General features: G+C 42.5%; 1 pseudogene; it reads left to right on the plus strand.

The window, feature by feature from the left end:
* The first annotated feature begins 396 nt into the window (after positions 1 to 396).
* LOC112320351 (non-selective voltage-gated ion channel VDAC1-like) lies at positions 397 to 1,400 on the plus strand (annotated as a pseudogene).
* The last annotated feature ends 16,474 nt before the right edge of the window (positions 1,401 to 17,874 follow it).

The raw sequence follows: 17,874 nt of genomic DNA on the forward strand, positions 1-17,874 counted from the left end.
CATGGAGAGTAATCGGCCTCAGTCCACCAATATAAATATTAATCTCAACAAAACACCCTCACAGAAACACCCTCAATAATTTTTAACCAAATGCTGGACAGCCAGTCAAGTTGACACATAAAAATAACCTAACATAAAGGGAAGGAAAATGGGACAACCGTAATAGCATAATCAATAAAGTATATGTTAAAAAAATAACCTAACCTAATTATAAATTACCTAAAATAGCCAGTTTCCAACAACAAAAAAAGCGACAGGGCATGGAAAGAAACAGAAAAGTATAATCCATGCATTGGTAGAAAGCAGGCAACAGAAAGGGTGAAAGCGATCAGACATAAAGATACACCCAAACGAGACTTCAGTCTTTAAATACACATTCACAGAACCAAGGAAACAATGACTAAAGAGCAAAGGAAGGTAAGATAACAGTGACCCATCAAATAGAGAATATTGCTAAAGAGATAAAAATTATTTTAGGTGAACGACTGGAGCGCTGCAGCCCCCACCATAGCCGCAGCGGAGTGCGTGCCCAGCCCACCGCCCCGCCTCTGAGCAGAAGCTGGCTGCGCCTCCCACGTACGTGGGAGCAAATCTGTCAGGAACCCTTCACCAAGGCTGTGGATTTGGTTTAATAAAACTCTATCTGAAAACAAAATCTGAGAATAGACTGAAATTTACAAGCTCAGGTGCAGCCAACACTGAGACCAGCAAAGTGGTGGGCAGTCTGGAGACCAAGTCAGGTGGGCTGGATACGGTCTGACGCTTAGGGAAAAGTGGAACTCTGGCAACACGCTAGGCACGGAGGCCGCTGTGCAAGATCAGCTTGCAGGTGGACTGCAGCTGACCTTACATTCATCCTTCTCACCGAACACTGGGGGCAGAAATGCTACAATCAAGACAGGGTAGGAGCAGGAGCTCATCAGCCTGGGCTGCAAGGTGCATTTTGGCCTCGCCAGGCCTTCCATCTGCAGCACTCTGGTGCTGGGTTACCAGGGCTGGCTGGCTGGCTGGCAGATGAATTCTGAGACCACAAAGTCTCAGCTGACGCAGAACAACTTTGCGGTTGGGTACAGGACTGATGAGTTCCAGCCTCACACTTCTGTAAATGACGCAACAGAGTTTGGTGACTCCATGTATCAGAAGGTGAACAAGAAGTTGGAGACCACCGCTCATCCCGCCTGGACAGCAGAGATAGTGACACTGGCCTCCGGGTAGCAGCCAAGTATCAGATGGCCCCTGATGCCTGCCTCTGGGCTGCAGCGAAGGACTCAGGCCCGACAGGCTTAGGACACGCAGGCACTAAAGCCAGGTGTCCTCCTGACGCTGTCAGCTCTGCGGGTGGCAAGAGTGTCAACACTGGTGGCCACCAACTTGGTCTAGAACTGGAATTTCAAGCATAAAAGAAAACTGTACAATCATTAATTTTTTATTTTTATTTTAGAGAGAAGGGAAAGAAGGGAGAGATTATGAGAAAAACATCGATGTGAGAGAGAAACATGCATTGGGCGCCTCTCCTATAGCCCCCCAACCGGGAGGAACCTGCACCCTTTCACTTTGAGGGATGACACCCCACTGAGCCACACCAGCCAGGGCACAGTTGTTTAAACGATTTTGCAGCATAGCTACCTTCAGAATTTAGTGTACCTTTTAATGTTGTGTGTATGGGATGCAAGTATTGTTAAATATCACGTTAGGTCTCCCGGTTTGAAGATGAGTCAGCTTTAAGGTGTTACCCTTTCAAAGGTACAGAAGAAACCCGATTCCAAGAAAAGGTCCTTTCAGCTGTAGACTTGGGGGGACTCGGTGGCCCCTCTAGAGATGTCAGGTTTCTTTTTTATCTAGAAGTGGCTGCAAGTGGAAGCTGATGATCTGTAAGCACTTTGTACATTTGTATCGCTACAACGAATGAAATCGTGACTTCCAGAGACTTGACCTTGATTTCCTGCCCTGAGAGAGGCTCCCTGTTGGGTGGTGTGTACCAGCTCATCCGAAGGGACTTTTTTAGACAGATTTTCATGACCTGTTTCCACCCCGGTCCATCACCTCTTTTACACCAAAAGTAGTCTGCAGGGGGTGGAGGCTGGTTCTCTTGTGCCACTTTGGGGTGGAGAAGGTGGCCATGATGAAGCCAATAATTCAGGACTTCCCCCCTCCCGTTGTGGTTCTTTTGCCCGCGCACCAGAGCGTGAAACCGCTTCTAAGAGCCCCAGCTGCGCGCTGGGGAGAGTCTCTGTGACTGTGATCACGTGGTGACAACACTCGGAACCTAAATTAGACCCCTGTTGAGTCCTCGCCGCTCGGTTTATTTTTTGGCAGTTTAATGGGTACATCGTAGAGTCTTCCATTGTGTGGAATTAGATCACCCCTTTTTTTAATCTTAAATGTACTTTATTTTTAGAGAGAAGGAAAGAGAAGGAGTAAGAGAGAGAGAGAGAGATACATCGATTGGTTGCCTCTCACACACCCCCAACCAGGGACCCGGCCTGCAACCCAGGCATGTGCCCTGACTGGGAATCAAACCGGCAACCTTTCAGTTGGCAGGCCAAAGCTCAACCCGCTGAGCCACACCAGCCAGGGCTAGATCATCCCTTTCAAATGCTGTCATTAACATCACTTAAAATAAAATGAATAAAAATTTTAAAGCCTCATTAAAAAAAAGAACACCCCCCCAAAAGAAAGAACCAACAGGAAATTCAGGAGTTGAAAAATACACTAACTGACAAATTAAAACCACAATGAGATATCACCTCACACCTGTTACAATAGCCATCATCAATAAATCAACAAATGACACGTTGGTGAGGATGTGGAGAAAAGGGAACCCTCATGCACTGGTGGTGCGAATGCAGGTGCAGCCACTGTGGAAAACATTATGGAGGGTCCTCAAAAAATTAAAAATGGAACTGCCTTGTGACCTAGCAATTCCACTTCTGGGTACATATCCTAAGAAACCCAAAATACTAATTCAAAAGAATATATGTGCCCCTATGTTCATTGCAACATTATTTACAATAGCCAAGATTTGGAAGCAGCCCAAGTGCCCATCACTAGAAGAGTGGATAAAAAGGTAGTGGTACATTTATACAAATAGAATATTACTCAGCCATTAAAAAAAGAATGAAATCTTACCATTTGCAATGGCATGAATAGACCTGGAGGGAATTATTCTAAATGAAATGAGTCAGTCAGATTAAGACAAATACCATATGACTTCACTTACATATGGAATCTAAAGAACAATATACACGAACAAACAACAGAAACAGACTCACAGGTACAGAGAACAGACTGATGGTTCCCATTGTGGAAAGGGGTTGGAAGACTAGGTGGAAAAGATGAAAGGACTGAGTACAGATTGGTAGTCACAGGTAGCTGTGGGGATGTTAAGTACAGCATAGGACATATAGTCAATAATATCGTAATAACCATGTCTGGTGCCAGGTGGGTACTGAAAATATTGGGGCGAATATTTTGTCAAGTATATGATTGTCTAACCACTGTGCACTACACCTGAAACCAATACAAAATAATATTGAATGTGAACTGTAATTGGAAAAAATAAATATTTTTAAATAAAATACATTAACTAAAATTTTTTAAATTCACTATAGGGGCACAATAGCATATATAAAATCTGAAAAGAAAACTATGCAAACTTGAAGATAGATCAACAAAAATTTTGCAAATTAAAAACAGAAAAAGATTGAAGAAAAATAAACAGAACCTCAGAGAAATGTGTGACACCATTAAGCACACTAACAAACACAATTAGAGTACCAGAAGGGGAGAAGAGTGTGAGAAAGAAAAAAAACAAGTATTAAAAAAAATTATGACTGATAACTTCCCAAATTTATTGAAAAATAACAACCTAAACATTCAGGAAGCACAACAAATTCCCAGTAGGATAAATTAAAAGACGTCCATAGACACCTCATAGTAAAAATGCTTAAAGTCAAAAAGACAAGACTTCTGGACAAGATGGCGGCATAGGCAGACATGGCTCACCTCTTCATACAATCACATCAAAATTACAACTAGAATATAGAACAATCATTACTCAGGAACATCAGAAACCGAGCTGACAGAAGTCTGGCAACTACAGAATTAAAGAAACCACATATAACCAGACTGGTAGGTGTGATGCAGACATGGAATGGGCTGGTCCCACACCCACATGGATAAAAATTTGGGAGGGATATCTTGGGAGCAAGGAGTCCCAGACCCACAGGATTCCAGTGCCAGGAAGAGAAGTCCCCACAACTTCTGACTGTAAAAACCAGTGGGGATTGAGTCAGTGGAAGAAACTGATGGAGCCTCAAGCAGTTCCTCTTAAACAACCCACACATGTACTCATCTACTCAGGCTCACTCCCTCTGAGCTTCAGCACCAGGGTAGCAGCTCGGAAGGTACCAGTGGTATAGAGGGAGGAACTGAAGTGTCTGGATCAAGGTGAGCAGAAGCCACTGTCCCTTTTCAAAACCCTCCCCCCACAGAGCTGCTAAGCTGGTACCATATCTGAGACTCCAGCAACCTGGCTAACACTGTTTGATGCTCCTTGGAGACCCCCAGAGGCTCTGTTCCACCCAACTTATGGGCCCACCAAGCTGCTTTTCCATATGAGTGGCTGGTCTTGGCTCCTAAATCCTATCAAACAAAAGACAGCTGGCTTCAGTGAACCCCAGGCCTGGCACTAGCAGCAGCCAGATTAGATTTACAACTTGGCTTCCCCTGGGAATCTCCAAGCCCAGAACAAATAGCAGCCATCTCAGATTGCTTTATACCTCAGGTAAGGTGTCCCAGGCAAAACACAGATGGGGGCTGACATTGGCCTGCACCACCCAGGAAACCCCAGGGACGGCATATCCAGTGGACAACTACAGACCACATCAGAGCACCGCCGCCTGCCCCTGCATGGCTGATCCTCCATGGACAGTGGAGGTTGGTGGCCAGTGGTCACAGCCAGTCCTTGCAGCTGACTGACCTGGGTAAATCCCTCCCATTGATCTGTCAACAGCAACCAAGGATCAACTACAAGAGGAGGGAGTACTCAGCGCACAAAAAAGTCATACTTCCAGTACTCAGCTTGGGTGATAAGAGAGGCTGTGCCACTGGACCCTATAGTACACCTACTACACAGGGCCCCACTACCAAGACATGAAGTCAAAGCAGTTCCTCCTGAATCATAGAACAAACACAAGGAGGCTACCAAAATGAGGAGACAAAGAAACATGGCCAAAATGAAATAACAGATCAAAATTCTAGAAAAAAAGCTAAACAAAATGGAGATAAGCAATCTATCAGATGCGGAGTTCAAAGCACTGGTCATAAGGATGCTCAAGGAACTCAGTGAGGACTTCAGCAGCATAAAAGAGACCCAGTCAGAAACAAAGAATTCATTAATTGAAATAAAGGACAATTTTCAGGGAAACAACAGTAGAGTGGATGAAGCTGAGAATCAGATCACTGATTTGGAACATAAGGAAGCAAAAAACAACCACACAGGAAACAAAAAGAAAAAAGAACCCCCTCAAAATGAGGTCAGTATAAGCAGCCTCTGGGACAACTTCAAGAAGATCAACATTGGCATCATAGGGGTGCCAGAAGGAGAAGAGAAAGAGCAAGAAACTGGAAATCTATCTGAAAAAAATAGTGAAAGAAAAGTTCTCTAATTTGGAGAAGGAAATAGACATACAAGTCCAGGAAGCACAGAGAGTCCCAGTTATGATGGATGCAAAGAGGCCCACTCCAAGACATATCATGATTAAAATGCCAAAGGTTAAAGATAAAGAGAGAATCTTAAAAGCAGCAAGAGAAAAGAAGATACTTACCAGGTGGTTGCCAGATAAAAGGGGGGAGGGGGAGAATGGGTGAAGAGGTGAGGGGATTAATAAATGCAAATAGGTAGTTACAGAATAGCCATGGGGATGTCAAGTACAGTATAGGAAATGCAGAAGCTGAAGAACTTATACACATGACCCATGGACATGAACAAAAGTGTGGGGATTGCTGGCAGGGTATAGTGCTGGATGGAGGAGGGAAAAGGGAGAAAATTCAGGACAATTGTGATAACGTAATCAATAAAATATAACTAAAAAAAGATATAAAGTCAAAGACAAGGAGAAGGCTTGAAAGCAGCAAGAGAAAATGGCAGTTCACATACAAAAGAACCTCAATAAGTAAGCCCTGGCTGGCGTGGCTCAGTGGATTGAGCGCCGGCCTGCTAACCAAAAGGTCACCAGTTCACACGCGAGAGGCAACCGATTGAGGTCTCTCTCCCTCTCTTTCCCCCTCCCTTTCCCTCTCTCTAAAAATAAATAAATAAAATTTTCTTGAAAGAAAAGCAAATGACTCCAGGTGGCTTTCATCTGCTGTCTTTGTTTTCGACTTTGCCAAAATTAAAAAGTTTTGTGCATTAAAGGACAGTATCGAGAGAGAGACATATCGGATCTTCATGAGGGTGAGGGGAGGGAGAAGAGTTCACCAAGGATGAGGACGAGGACAAGAATCTACAAACTGAAAGAAAAAGTGAAGAAGCAGAAGGGATCTACGGGGTCTTGAGCATGGATGCGCAAAGATTACGCCAGCGTGGAGCAGCATGGAGATGAACCCGTACCACAGTGCTCTGTGGAAAGCTGGATTCTCTTTGTCACTGGAGTCCATGAGGAAGCCACTGAAGAAGACATCCACGACAAATTTGCAGAGTACGGGAAAATAAAAAACACCCACCTCAATCTGGCCAGGTGTACAGGATACCTGAAAGTGTGCACTCCAGTTGAGTAAGAAGCATACAAGGAGGCCCAGGCTGCTATGGAGGAAAAGGATGCAAAAGCCAAGATTTGATGGGACAGCCAATCAAGATGGACTGTGTTTGTGCAGGGTCCACCCAAGGGCAAGAAGAGAGGTGGCCAAAGATGCAGCAGGAGTCCAGACTGGAATTGCTGCTGACAGGTCTTCCGTAGTTCAGGTGCTTTTGGCAGAGATTCCATTTGACCAAGAAGCCTTGGAGAAATATGGCTGGAGTGGAACTCACCGTTTATGTTCAATCTCTTACCCTATTTGGTGTTTCTCTGAGTTGTGAATAAATGTCACATTTTTGTTCTCTACATTTGAAAAAAATAAAATAAAGAGACAAGCAAGAACCCACGGGATCAAAACAACATGCCAATACTCTGATGACTGCCAGAAAAATAATGCTAATCCTTTTGGGAGTAAGATTATATAAATCAAAACATCTAACTTTTTTCCCCCACAACATCCCACATCCAGTCAAAACTTAAGAGGCATGCCCTGGCCAGGTGGCTCAGTTGGTTGGAGCATCATCCCATGCACCAAAAATGTGGGGATTCAATTTCCAATCAGGGCACATACCTAGATTGCAGGTTCGATCCCCAGGCGGGCTGTGTATGGGAGGCAACCGATCTGTGTTTCTCTCTCTCTCTCTATCTCTATCTCTTACTCTCTCTCTTTTCTTTTCTCCCTCTAAAATCAATAAATTTATCCTCAGGTGAGGGTTAAAAACAATAATAAAATAAAAACAAAACTTCTGAGTCATGCTAAAAATGGGAACAAATGACTGAAAATGAAAAGAACAAAACAAATAATAGAACTGTATCAACAAGTGAGTCAGATTGTGGGAGTTATTAGAAAGCGGCTTTAAAATAACTATTCAAAGCTAAAGAAAATATTTGTTTTAAAATGAGGCAACTGCATCAGACATCTGGAATCTAAAAATAAGACAAATAGCAAGTGTAACTTCTAAAACTAAAAATGCTATATCCAAAATTTAAAATACTACAGACAGATTTAACAGCACATTAACAGTAGGACAGAGGGTTAGTGAACTAGAAGAAATGACAGCAGAAAATATCCAGACAGAAGCACAGGGAAACTAATACGGAATATACATTGTGTAAGAGACTTTGGTGAAAGTTCAAACACATGTGAGTAATAGGAGTCCTCGGAGGAGAGAAGAGAATGAAACAAAAATAATATTTGAAGAAATACTGGATTTCTTCAAGAATTTAAATATTCTTTGAGAATTTTCCAAAACTGCAAAGATACCAAACCATAGATTCAAGGAGCTCACTGAACTTCAATCAAAATAAATACTATAAAATAAAAGAACATATCACACTAAACTGCTAAAAGCCAATGATAAACAGAAAATCTTAAAAAATCACATAAAAAAGATACATTATGATCGAAGGAGCAAGAATAAGAGTAGTGACTCACATTTCCACAGAAACAGGGCAGAACAGCAGTGGAATGGAACAGAATGAAAAAACAGCACTTTAAATTGGTGAAAAAAGCACATCCATCAACTCAGGACTCTCTACTCGGCAAAAACATCCTTCAAAAATGAAATGGGAAATAACAAATGTTGACAAAGACGTGAAGAAATTGAATGGCTAGTGGGAATGTGAGATGGTTAGCCACTATGGAAAAACCCTACAGCAGCTCCTCAAAAAGTTAAACATCAAATTTACATATGATGCAGCAATTTCATTTCTAGGTATAGACCCCAAAGAACGAAAAGCAGGAATACAGCCCTGGCTGGTGTGGCTCAGTGGACTGAGTACCAGTCTGTGAACCAAACGGTCACCAGTTAGATCCCCAGTCAGGGCACATGCCTGGGCTGTGGGCCAGGTCCCCAGCTGGGAGCGGGCAAGAGGCAACTAACTGATCGATCTGTCTCTCACACATGGATGTTTCTCTCCCTCTCCTTCTTCCTCCCTTCCCCTCTCTAAAAAGTAAATAAATAATACCTTAAAAAAAAAAAAAGCAGGAGTTCAAACAGATATTTGAACACCAATGTTCATAGTAGCATTATTCCCAATGGCCAAAAGGCAGAAGCAGCCCACGTGACCACTGATGGATGAATGGATAGGTGAAACAAATGTGCTATTTACATACAAGGGGGGACCCCCCAAAAAACAGACTTATCTTCCGGAGGGCTGGCTGCTTGTAGTACATACAGACTTCCCACACTAGGTGAGTGCTCTAGGAACCCATCAGTATCAGAGCACCAGCTGGCATTGTTGTGAGAGGCTGCGTTTGTCTTCAGTGAATGTTTTTTGAAGACTCTTTCAGTGTGTTTGTCCATCTCACGTTGGGTGATTTACAAGCACACTTGCCCAAAGTGAGCTGAGTGTTCAGCAGTTTTTGACCAAACCACCCCCCCTATTCACCCAACCACTCTGAGCTACTTCTTGTTTTCCCAAATGAAAAAAGTCCTCAAAGGGAAAGGCTTTGCTGGTGTGGAAGAGGGGAAACAAAAAAATGGTAGCTCACTAAAAGGCGCTAAAATTGATGAGTTCAAAAGCTGTTTGGAGCAGTGGAAGAAACGTCTCAATAAGCATAATGCATCACATGGAGAGTGCTTTGAAGGTGACTGACATTTAAACCTGTAATAACAAATACACAGCTTCTATAAATAAATTCTGGTTTTGGGGGGTCCTCCCTCATACGGTGGAGTATCATTCAGTCTTAAAAAGGAAGTTCTGACACATGATACAACATGAATGAACTTGAAAACATGTTAAGTGAAATCAGCCAAATGCAGAAGGGTAAATATCGTATGACTCATGTGAAGTACCCAGAACAGTCAGATTCACAAATACAGAAAGCAGAGGAGTGGTTATGGTTACCGTGGGCTATGGGGAGCGGGGAATGCAGAATTAGTGGTCAAGGGGATGATGGACAAGCCCTGAGACGGAGAGTGAGGACGACTGCCCCACTTTAAAATGGTTAAAAGAGTAAAATCCATGGTGTGTATATTTTACCAGAATAAAAAACTAACGGAGGCAAAATAGGACATTTTCTGACAAGCAAACGCTGAGCTGATTCATCACGAGCAGACCTGCCCTGCGAAAAAAACCAAATGAAATTCTGTCGTCCGAGGGAGATGGGCCAGGCGGGAGCATGGAAGCACAAAAAAGAACGGACACCTGAAAGGATGGCTAAACAGGTGACGATGAGGGAATGTGACACTTTCAAACAGCAGCGATCATGTCTTGTAACATTGAAAACATACATTGCAGCAATTTCAACCTTTTCCATCTCATGGTACAACCAAACTAGTTATTTTTTAAGATTTTTAAAATTTATTTATTCTGAGAAGAGGGGAAGGGAGGAAGAAAGGGAGGAAGAGAAACATCAATGTGTGAGAGAAATATCGACATGGGCTGGGACTGGGGACCCGCCCGCAACCCAGGGATGTGCCCCAGCCAGAAGGAAACCGGCCACCTTTCACTTTGCAAGAGGACACCCAACCAACTGAGCCACACCTGTCAGGGCCACATAAACTGATTATTAAAATTCTGTAGCACTCCAAAAAAGAGGTTATATTTTTTGCCAATCTGACAAAAAACAGATATAATTTTAACTCATTCACATCAGACACTACTGCTGTGCTGCCGGTTGTCATTTTTTTATTCGACAATCTAAGAGAAAAGAGGTCAGTGTCCCTCCCTGACTAATAGTCAGGTATTGAATGCTTTAAAAATTCTTGTGCACACTGGTTGAAAATTACTGATATATTGAAATAAAATATACAACAATAGCACAGAAAGCAGAAAGTGGTCAACTTTTTTAAGGCTCTAGCATTATTCAGGCAGTGGGAAAAAATACTAATTTAGGGTAGACTGTGATGAGCAAAGGATATAATTATAGTCTTAGAGTAACCAATAGAAGGATAACCAAATACTTAAATAATAATCAACACAAAGGATAAAAATGGAATAAAAAACAATTGTTAAATCCAAAGGGAGGCAAAAAAAAGGGGGGGGGAAATAAAGAACCAAAGAACAGATGGAACACAGAAACCAAATAGCAGAATGGTAGAAATAAACACACTGTATCATAGTGAAGTTAAATGGAAATGGACTAAACACTCTAAATAAAAGATTGTTGGACTGGATTTTAAAAACCCAACTCTAGCATATGCCATTTACAAGAGACGCTTTATTATTTTTTTCTTTTTGTTTTTTTTTATATAAGAGACGTACTTTAAATATAAGGTTATCGACATTAAAAGAAGATCGCAAAGGAAGAGCCTAGATATTGAATGCATTCGGGGAAAACAGGAGGTGTAATTGGTGTTGCGATATCAGTATTTCAACCACTAAGTGGTATTTATAAAGATTTTAGACCTCTGGCGACAGATATTCTTCAACAAAACACATTATAATGAATACTTGGGAATAGTTCCTGTCTCTTTTCCCAAATAGATATTTACCTTGATTCATGCCCAAAACAAAAAAGAGGATGGAAAAATACATACCATGCAAATACGAACGAAAGGGAGATGGCATAGCTAATTAGTACCAGGCAAAGTAGGCATTAAGGTGAGTATTGCCAGAGACGGGCAGGGCATTTCACACGGATAGAAATGTCTACCCAACTGGAAATACGACTTTCCTATTACATATTTAGAAATGAGACACATGAAGCAAAACATAACAGTACCAAAAAAAAAGAAGCAGACAAATCCAAAATCATCAAGATTTGAACACACACTCATATACACACCCATAATTGATAGAACAAGACAAAAATTAGTAAGGATAGAAAAGATCTGAATATATCACCAACCATATTAACATAATTGAGTATTTATACAACACTGTGCCCAGCAACTGCAAAATACACATTCTTTTCAAATACAAATGGAACATTGACCAGATAGTCCATATGTTGAGCCATAAAACAAATCTCAAGAGATTTCAAAAGACTGAAATCTCACAGGGTATGTTCTCTGATCAGAATGGACTAAATTAGAAATTAACAACAATAAGAAATTCAGAAAAGCCTCACATATTTAGAAATGAAACAACTCCCTTATACGAAGTTCAAGACCAGGCAAAAACTGATCTCTAGTGTTAGAGTTCAGGCTAATGAGTTCTTTTCGGTGAGAAGAGGCACGAGTGAGCGCTGTGGGGCTGTAGACATGTTCTATATCTTAGCTTCGGTGGTAGATACACAGGTGTATTTATATGTAACATTGTTTCAAGGTTTGTATTTGTATACCTCACACCTCAATAAAGAAGTGAATTAGAAAAAAGAGACATTAAATTTCCTATTACCTAAGAAAATACCTAGTTCACTGAAGATGCTTAATAAATATTTAATGAATTTAAAAAGGAGAAAGATAGCCCTGGAAGGTCACCAGTTGGGCGCCTGTACAGGGCACATGCCTGGGTTTCGGGTTTGGGCCCCCGTCAGGGCACGGGCAAAGGCAACAGATCGATGTTTGTCCCACCCATCCGTGTTTCTCCCCCTCTCTTCCTCCCTCCCTTTCCCTCTCTCTAAAAATAAATAAATAAATATATTTTTTAAAAGGAGAAAGATAAAGGATGGGATGGAAAGGTCTAATATACATCTAATACCATTTATACCCACTAGACTGGCAAAAGATAAAGAAGTCTGATAGAGCCAAGGGCTGGAGAGAATGAAAACCAATGGAAACTTTCATACTTTGCTGATGAGAATATAAATTGGTACAACAGAGGGACCCCAGAAAGCTCCCTCAACCCCTTCTGCCGTGTGAGCACAGAGGGAGGAAGGCCGTCGATGAACCAGAAGGAAGGTTCTCACCGGACGCCCAGTATGCCGGCACCTTGCTCTGGGATTCCTCAGCCTCCAGAACATGCGAGACAGAAATGTGCGTTGTTTAAGCCGCTCAGTGTGCGGTATTGTGTTGTAGCAGCCTGAGTGAACTAAGACCCTGGCACATAATACAGTGGGCTCTAACTGAAGCCTATTGATTACAAGTGGCTCAAACTACTATGCCAGCTTAAGAGCTATTCCCATTTCTTGGCCATCCTTCCGCAGAGGTGATAGAGTGTCATTAGGCATCTTAGGCCGTTCCGGGTTTCCCTGGGGTGTTGTAAACTCCACGAAATCGCTCTGATCCGTACTCAGATCACATGCTACTAACTGAAGCTGGTTCTAGGAATTATGCAGAAAAGTGGGATTTCGCTGATAGGGCCTTCATCACAGCCCCTGGACTGCCTCCGGGGCGACGAGAAGAGGCAGCCGTATTGGTTTACTCTAATTTGCCATACAGATATGCTTATTTTGTAAGCGGGCTGTGACTTGGAAAAAAACTGGGGAGCTGTACTGGAGTCAGTCTAATCCACCTCCTTCCTCTCTTTCTCAAAAGCCTCTGGAAATCCTGTTCTGTGATCAGCACACTCTATACCCTCCAGTTGTCGTGGGAATTAAAAAGCCAGGTGTCCCCTGAAGACATTGCCTCCCTGCAGCCGTGAAGGCAGCATAAAATGACACAGCCCAGGAAGAACTGTAGCAAAGCTGTGTCCCCCCGGGGTGTGGCTTTTCCAGTTTCCCCCAGGAGCACCCCTGCTGTTTGATACCAACCTCAGGGTCTGAGTCAAATGACACTGGTTCAAGTCCTGCTGTAAAACCTAATCTGCGGCAGCCTCTAACAGTCAGACATGTTCACAGACCTGAGAAGCAGAAAGCCGCGCATGGGGGAAGCCAGGTACTATCATGATCCCCGCAACAGAGGCCTTGTGGGCACACTCCGTCCACGGTTCTTTTATCGTGTTTTCATTTCTGTGTTTGGATACTTTGACATCTCGGGGCCTTGTGGACCGAAGGGCACCAGGCTCTGTCGGGGTGAGATAATTCCCGGAGACAGCAAACAACGTGTCCTCAGGCTCACCTTCCACGTACAAACCAGCCGACCCAAAACCCATGCCCGCACCGCCTCCTTCATCTCACACCCCAGCCCGTATTCCCCCTGCCCTAAATCTCCCCAGACAACGAGGGAGCCACCCCCATAGCTCAGAGCCTGCTGAAATTATTCCGACTAGACAGTCCCAGGCTGTTTACCTTGCTTCACCCACTCCTACCTCCAGAAAACACAGTGAAGACTCTGGGTTTTGCTCTCCGTTTGCTCCTTCTGCCCCCTGAACAACCCTGGTACTTCCCCATCTGGCCCTTGCCGTGCTTCACCACGCCCCTCCTCTCCCCAGAACTATGAGGAATAAAACAGTCACCCTGGCCAGTGTGGCTCAGTTGGTTGGGGCATCAACCCACTAAACCAAAAGGTTGCAGGTTCGATTCCTGGTCAGGGCACATACCAAGGTTGTAGGTTTGGTCCCCGGTTGGGGCGCATAAGAGAGGCAACCAATTGATATTTCTTTCTCACATCGATGTTGCTCTCCCTCTCTCTCCCTCCCTTCCCCTCTCTCTAAAATCAATGAGCACGTCCTCGGGTGAGAATTTTAAAAATGAAGTAAAACCAATAAATTAAAAAAAAAAAAAACTTTCAATGGCATTGAACTCCTGTGTCATCATTTAGTCACCTCTATAAATTAAATCCCAGGTACAATCAAAATAGTTGTCATTTCTATTACAGCAGTTAACCCATAGTCTGTGATATTAAGTATACAGTAGATACTTTCTTCTCTAGAGTTTAATCTCCCTGAGAGCAAAAACTATATTTTACTAAGCTTTGCAGTGTGGGTTAGCTGCACACACACACACAGAGTCAGTGTTTACCCAACCGAAATGTCTGCCACACTGTGGCCAATTCCTGTCTCTTGGCAAAGCCATTCCCTTGGGATTGGTCTTCTCCCACAGCAACAATACACAGAACCTGTTGAGAAATGGTTCTTGTTTCCCACAGGGAAGAAATAAAAAGCCTGCCCTGTAAATATATTGCACCGCCTGCACTGTCAGCTCCCAGCAAGGAACCCATGCGTAGGCATCATGGGAAGGACTCAAAAAAATACATAGCAGCACAGGTGACTTCTGGCCAAGATGGAGGCGTAGGTAGATACACCATGCCTCCTTGCACAACCAAAGAAGGACAACATCAAATTTAAAAACAAAAAATAACCACAACTGCCAGAAAATCAAACTGTATGGAAGTCTGACAACCAACGTTAAAGAGGAAACATTCAACCAGACCGGCATGCTGAGAAAAAAAAATATGGCCCAAATGAAAGAACAGATCAAAGCTCCAGAAAAAATACAACTAAGCGACAAAGAGATAAACAACCTATCAGATACAGAGTTCAAAACACTGGTAATCAGGATGCTCACAGAAATGGTTGAGTATGGTCGAAAAATAGAGGAAAAAATGAAGGCTATGAAAGTGAAATAAAGCAAAATCTACAGGGAACAAACAGTGAAGGGAAGGAAACCAGAACTCAAATCAACGGTGTGGACCAGAAGGAAGAAAGAAACATTCAACCAGAACAGAATAAAGAAACAAGAGTTCAGAAAAATGAGGAGAGGCTTAGGAACCTCCAGGACAACTTTAAATGTTCCAACATCTGAATCATAAGGGTGCCAGAAAGAGAAGAAGAAGACCAAGAAATTGAAACTTATTTGAAAACATAATGAAGGAGAACTTCCCCATTCTGGCAAAGGAAATAGACTTCCAAGAAGTCCAGGAAGCTCAGAGAGTCCCAAAGAAGTTGGACCAAAGGAGGAACACACCAAGGCACATCACAACATTACTCAAGATTAAAGATAAGGAGAGAATCTTAAAAGCAGCCAGAGAAAAGGAGACAGTTACCTACAAAGGAGTTCCCATAAGACTGTCAGCTGATTTCTCAAAACAAACCTTGCAGGCAAGAAGGGGCTGGAAAGAAGTATTCCAAGTCATGAAAGGCAAGGACCTACATCCAAGATGACTCTACCCAGCAAAGCTATCATTTAGAATGGGAGGGCAGATAAAGTGCTTCTCAGATAAGGTCAAGTTAAAGGAGGTCACCATCACCAAGCCCTTATTATATGAAATGTTAAAGGGACTTATCTAAGAAAAAGAAGGTCAAAAATACCAACAGTAAAATGACAACAAACTCACAGCTATCAACAACTGAACCTAAAAAAATAAAAACAAAACCAAAAACAAACTAAGCAAGCAACTAGAATAGGAACAGAATGACAGAAACAGAGATCACATGGAGGGTTATCAGTGGAGGGGGAGGGGGAGAGAGGGAGGAAAGGTACAGAGAATAAGAAGCATAACTGGTAGGTACAAAATAGACAGAGGGAGGTTAAGAATAGTATAGGAAATGGAGAAGCCAAAGAACTTATATGTGTGACCCACGGACATGAGCTAAGGTGGGGAATGATGGTGGGAGGGGGAGTGCAGGGCAGAGGGGAATATAGGGGAGAAAAAATGGGACAACTGCAATAGCATAATCAGTAACATATATTAAAAAGTAAAAATAAAATACAGCGCAGAAAACTGGTGACGGTGAGGGCAGTTCAGCCGCTCAGAGCTGTAGCCCAGGACACGGTCTCAGTGGCACTGGTGACAAACCCCGATGGCATTCATTGGAGAATAAATAGTAATTATTTCTATTTATTTAAATCCTTGAATAAGTAGCATTTAATGGGATCGAGGATGAGGGGAGGGAGACTGTCTTCTAACATGCACAGCATCTTAACTATTCCACTCCCAGGATTTGCTCTATCATGTTTAAAAAAAATCTGTCGGATCTGGGACTTTAACAAAAATGCCCTCTATTGCTTGTGATTTTTAGCTGAATAACTTGTGCTATGCGAATCTAAGTAACTAGAAATCTTCTTTAAGATAAATATGTGCACATAACCATTGGCTTTTAGGCCTGTCACCTGGCATTAGCAAACGGACATGGATTCGCCGCCTGAGGACCCGTGTTCAAGTGCGGGTTCTGTCACTATGCTATGTGACCCTGATAAAATGTTCAAGTCTCCCAGTTGTTTTCTTCACTGTTGAATGTGTAGAAATCCCACATTAGAGAACCACCTTGAGGATTAAATGTTATAATGTATGTTAAAGGTGCTTCATAAAGCACTGCACAGGCATTAGTCATCTATGGCATCGGAAGTTCCAGAGCCGGGCATGAGGCCTGACACAGAGCTTGTGCTGAATGCTCGTATTATAAATGAGTAAATCCCACTGATGAGCTGTGTGATCTCAGGCAGAGAAAATCTCTGTCTCTCTTTGGCCTCCTCTGCTACCACCTGCCTCTTTGGTCACTGGGCTCCAGCCATACTATTCTCTTTCCTGTTCTCCCAACACAGTAAGTTCATTCCTGCTTCAGGGCCTTTGCACCTGCTGTTACTTCTCCCTGGACCAGTTTTCCCAGCTCTTTGGTCGTTCCTTCTCATCAATGAGGTCTTAGGTGAAGTGTCATTTTTTTTAGAGCCTTTCTCTAACTACCTTAATGTTCCTCCCATATCATTCACCCAAAGTATATTTCTGTTTCATTTTTCTCCTTTGTATTTATTACTATCTATTACTTGTTTATTACACTCTCCTCCACTAGAATAAAAAACAGTCCACTGGAGCTTCCCCATCTAATTCACCTCTGTATTCCATTGGCCAAAACAACATCTAACCCCAAATAAACATTTGCATAAATAAGGTTGAAATAAGATAATTATATCAAAAGTTTCATTCAGTCAACAAATATTTCAAATGTACCTATGAGGGTCCAGGCCCTCTTTCAAGGTGATGGGGATTCAGCTCAGGAAAAACTACACAAAAATCCCTGCTTTCCTGGGTCTTGCTTTTTAGTGTGGAAACAAACAATAAGCAAGATAAATAAAAAAGAAAAAGAAAAACACAAACTATGTCAGCTAATGATAAGTGTTAAGGAGGGGAAAAGAAACAGGCCCTGGCCAAGTAGCTCAGTTGGTTAGAGAATCCTCCTGACACACCAAGGTTGTGTGTTCAATCCCTGGTCAGGGCACATAGAAGCAGAAACCAATGAATGCATAAATAAATGGAATAACAAATGAATGCTTCTCTCTCTTTCCCTCCCTTCCTCTCTCTCAAAACCAATACATAAAAAATCAAAAATAAATAAATAAATAAAGCAGGAAAGGACGTGGAGTGTGTGTGTG

The sequence above is a fragment of the Desmodus rotundus genome, chromosome 10 (assembly GCF_022682495.2).
Source record: "Desmodus rotundus isolate HL8 chromosome 10, HLdesRot8A.1, whole genome shotgun sequence".
NCBI classification, from domain to species: domain Eukaryota; kingdom Metazoa; phylum Chordata; class Mammalia; order Chiroptera; family Phyllostomidae; genus Desmodus; species Desmodus rotundus.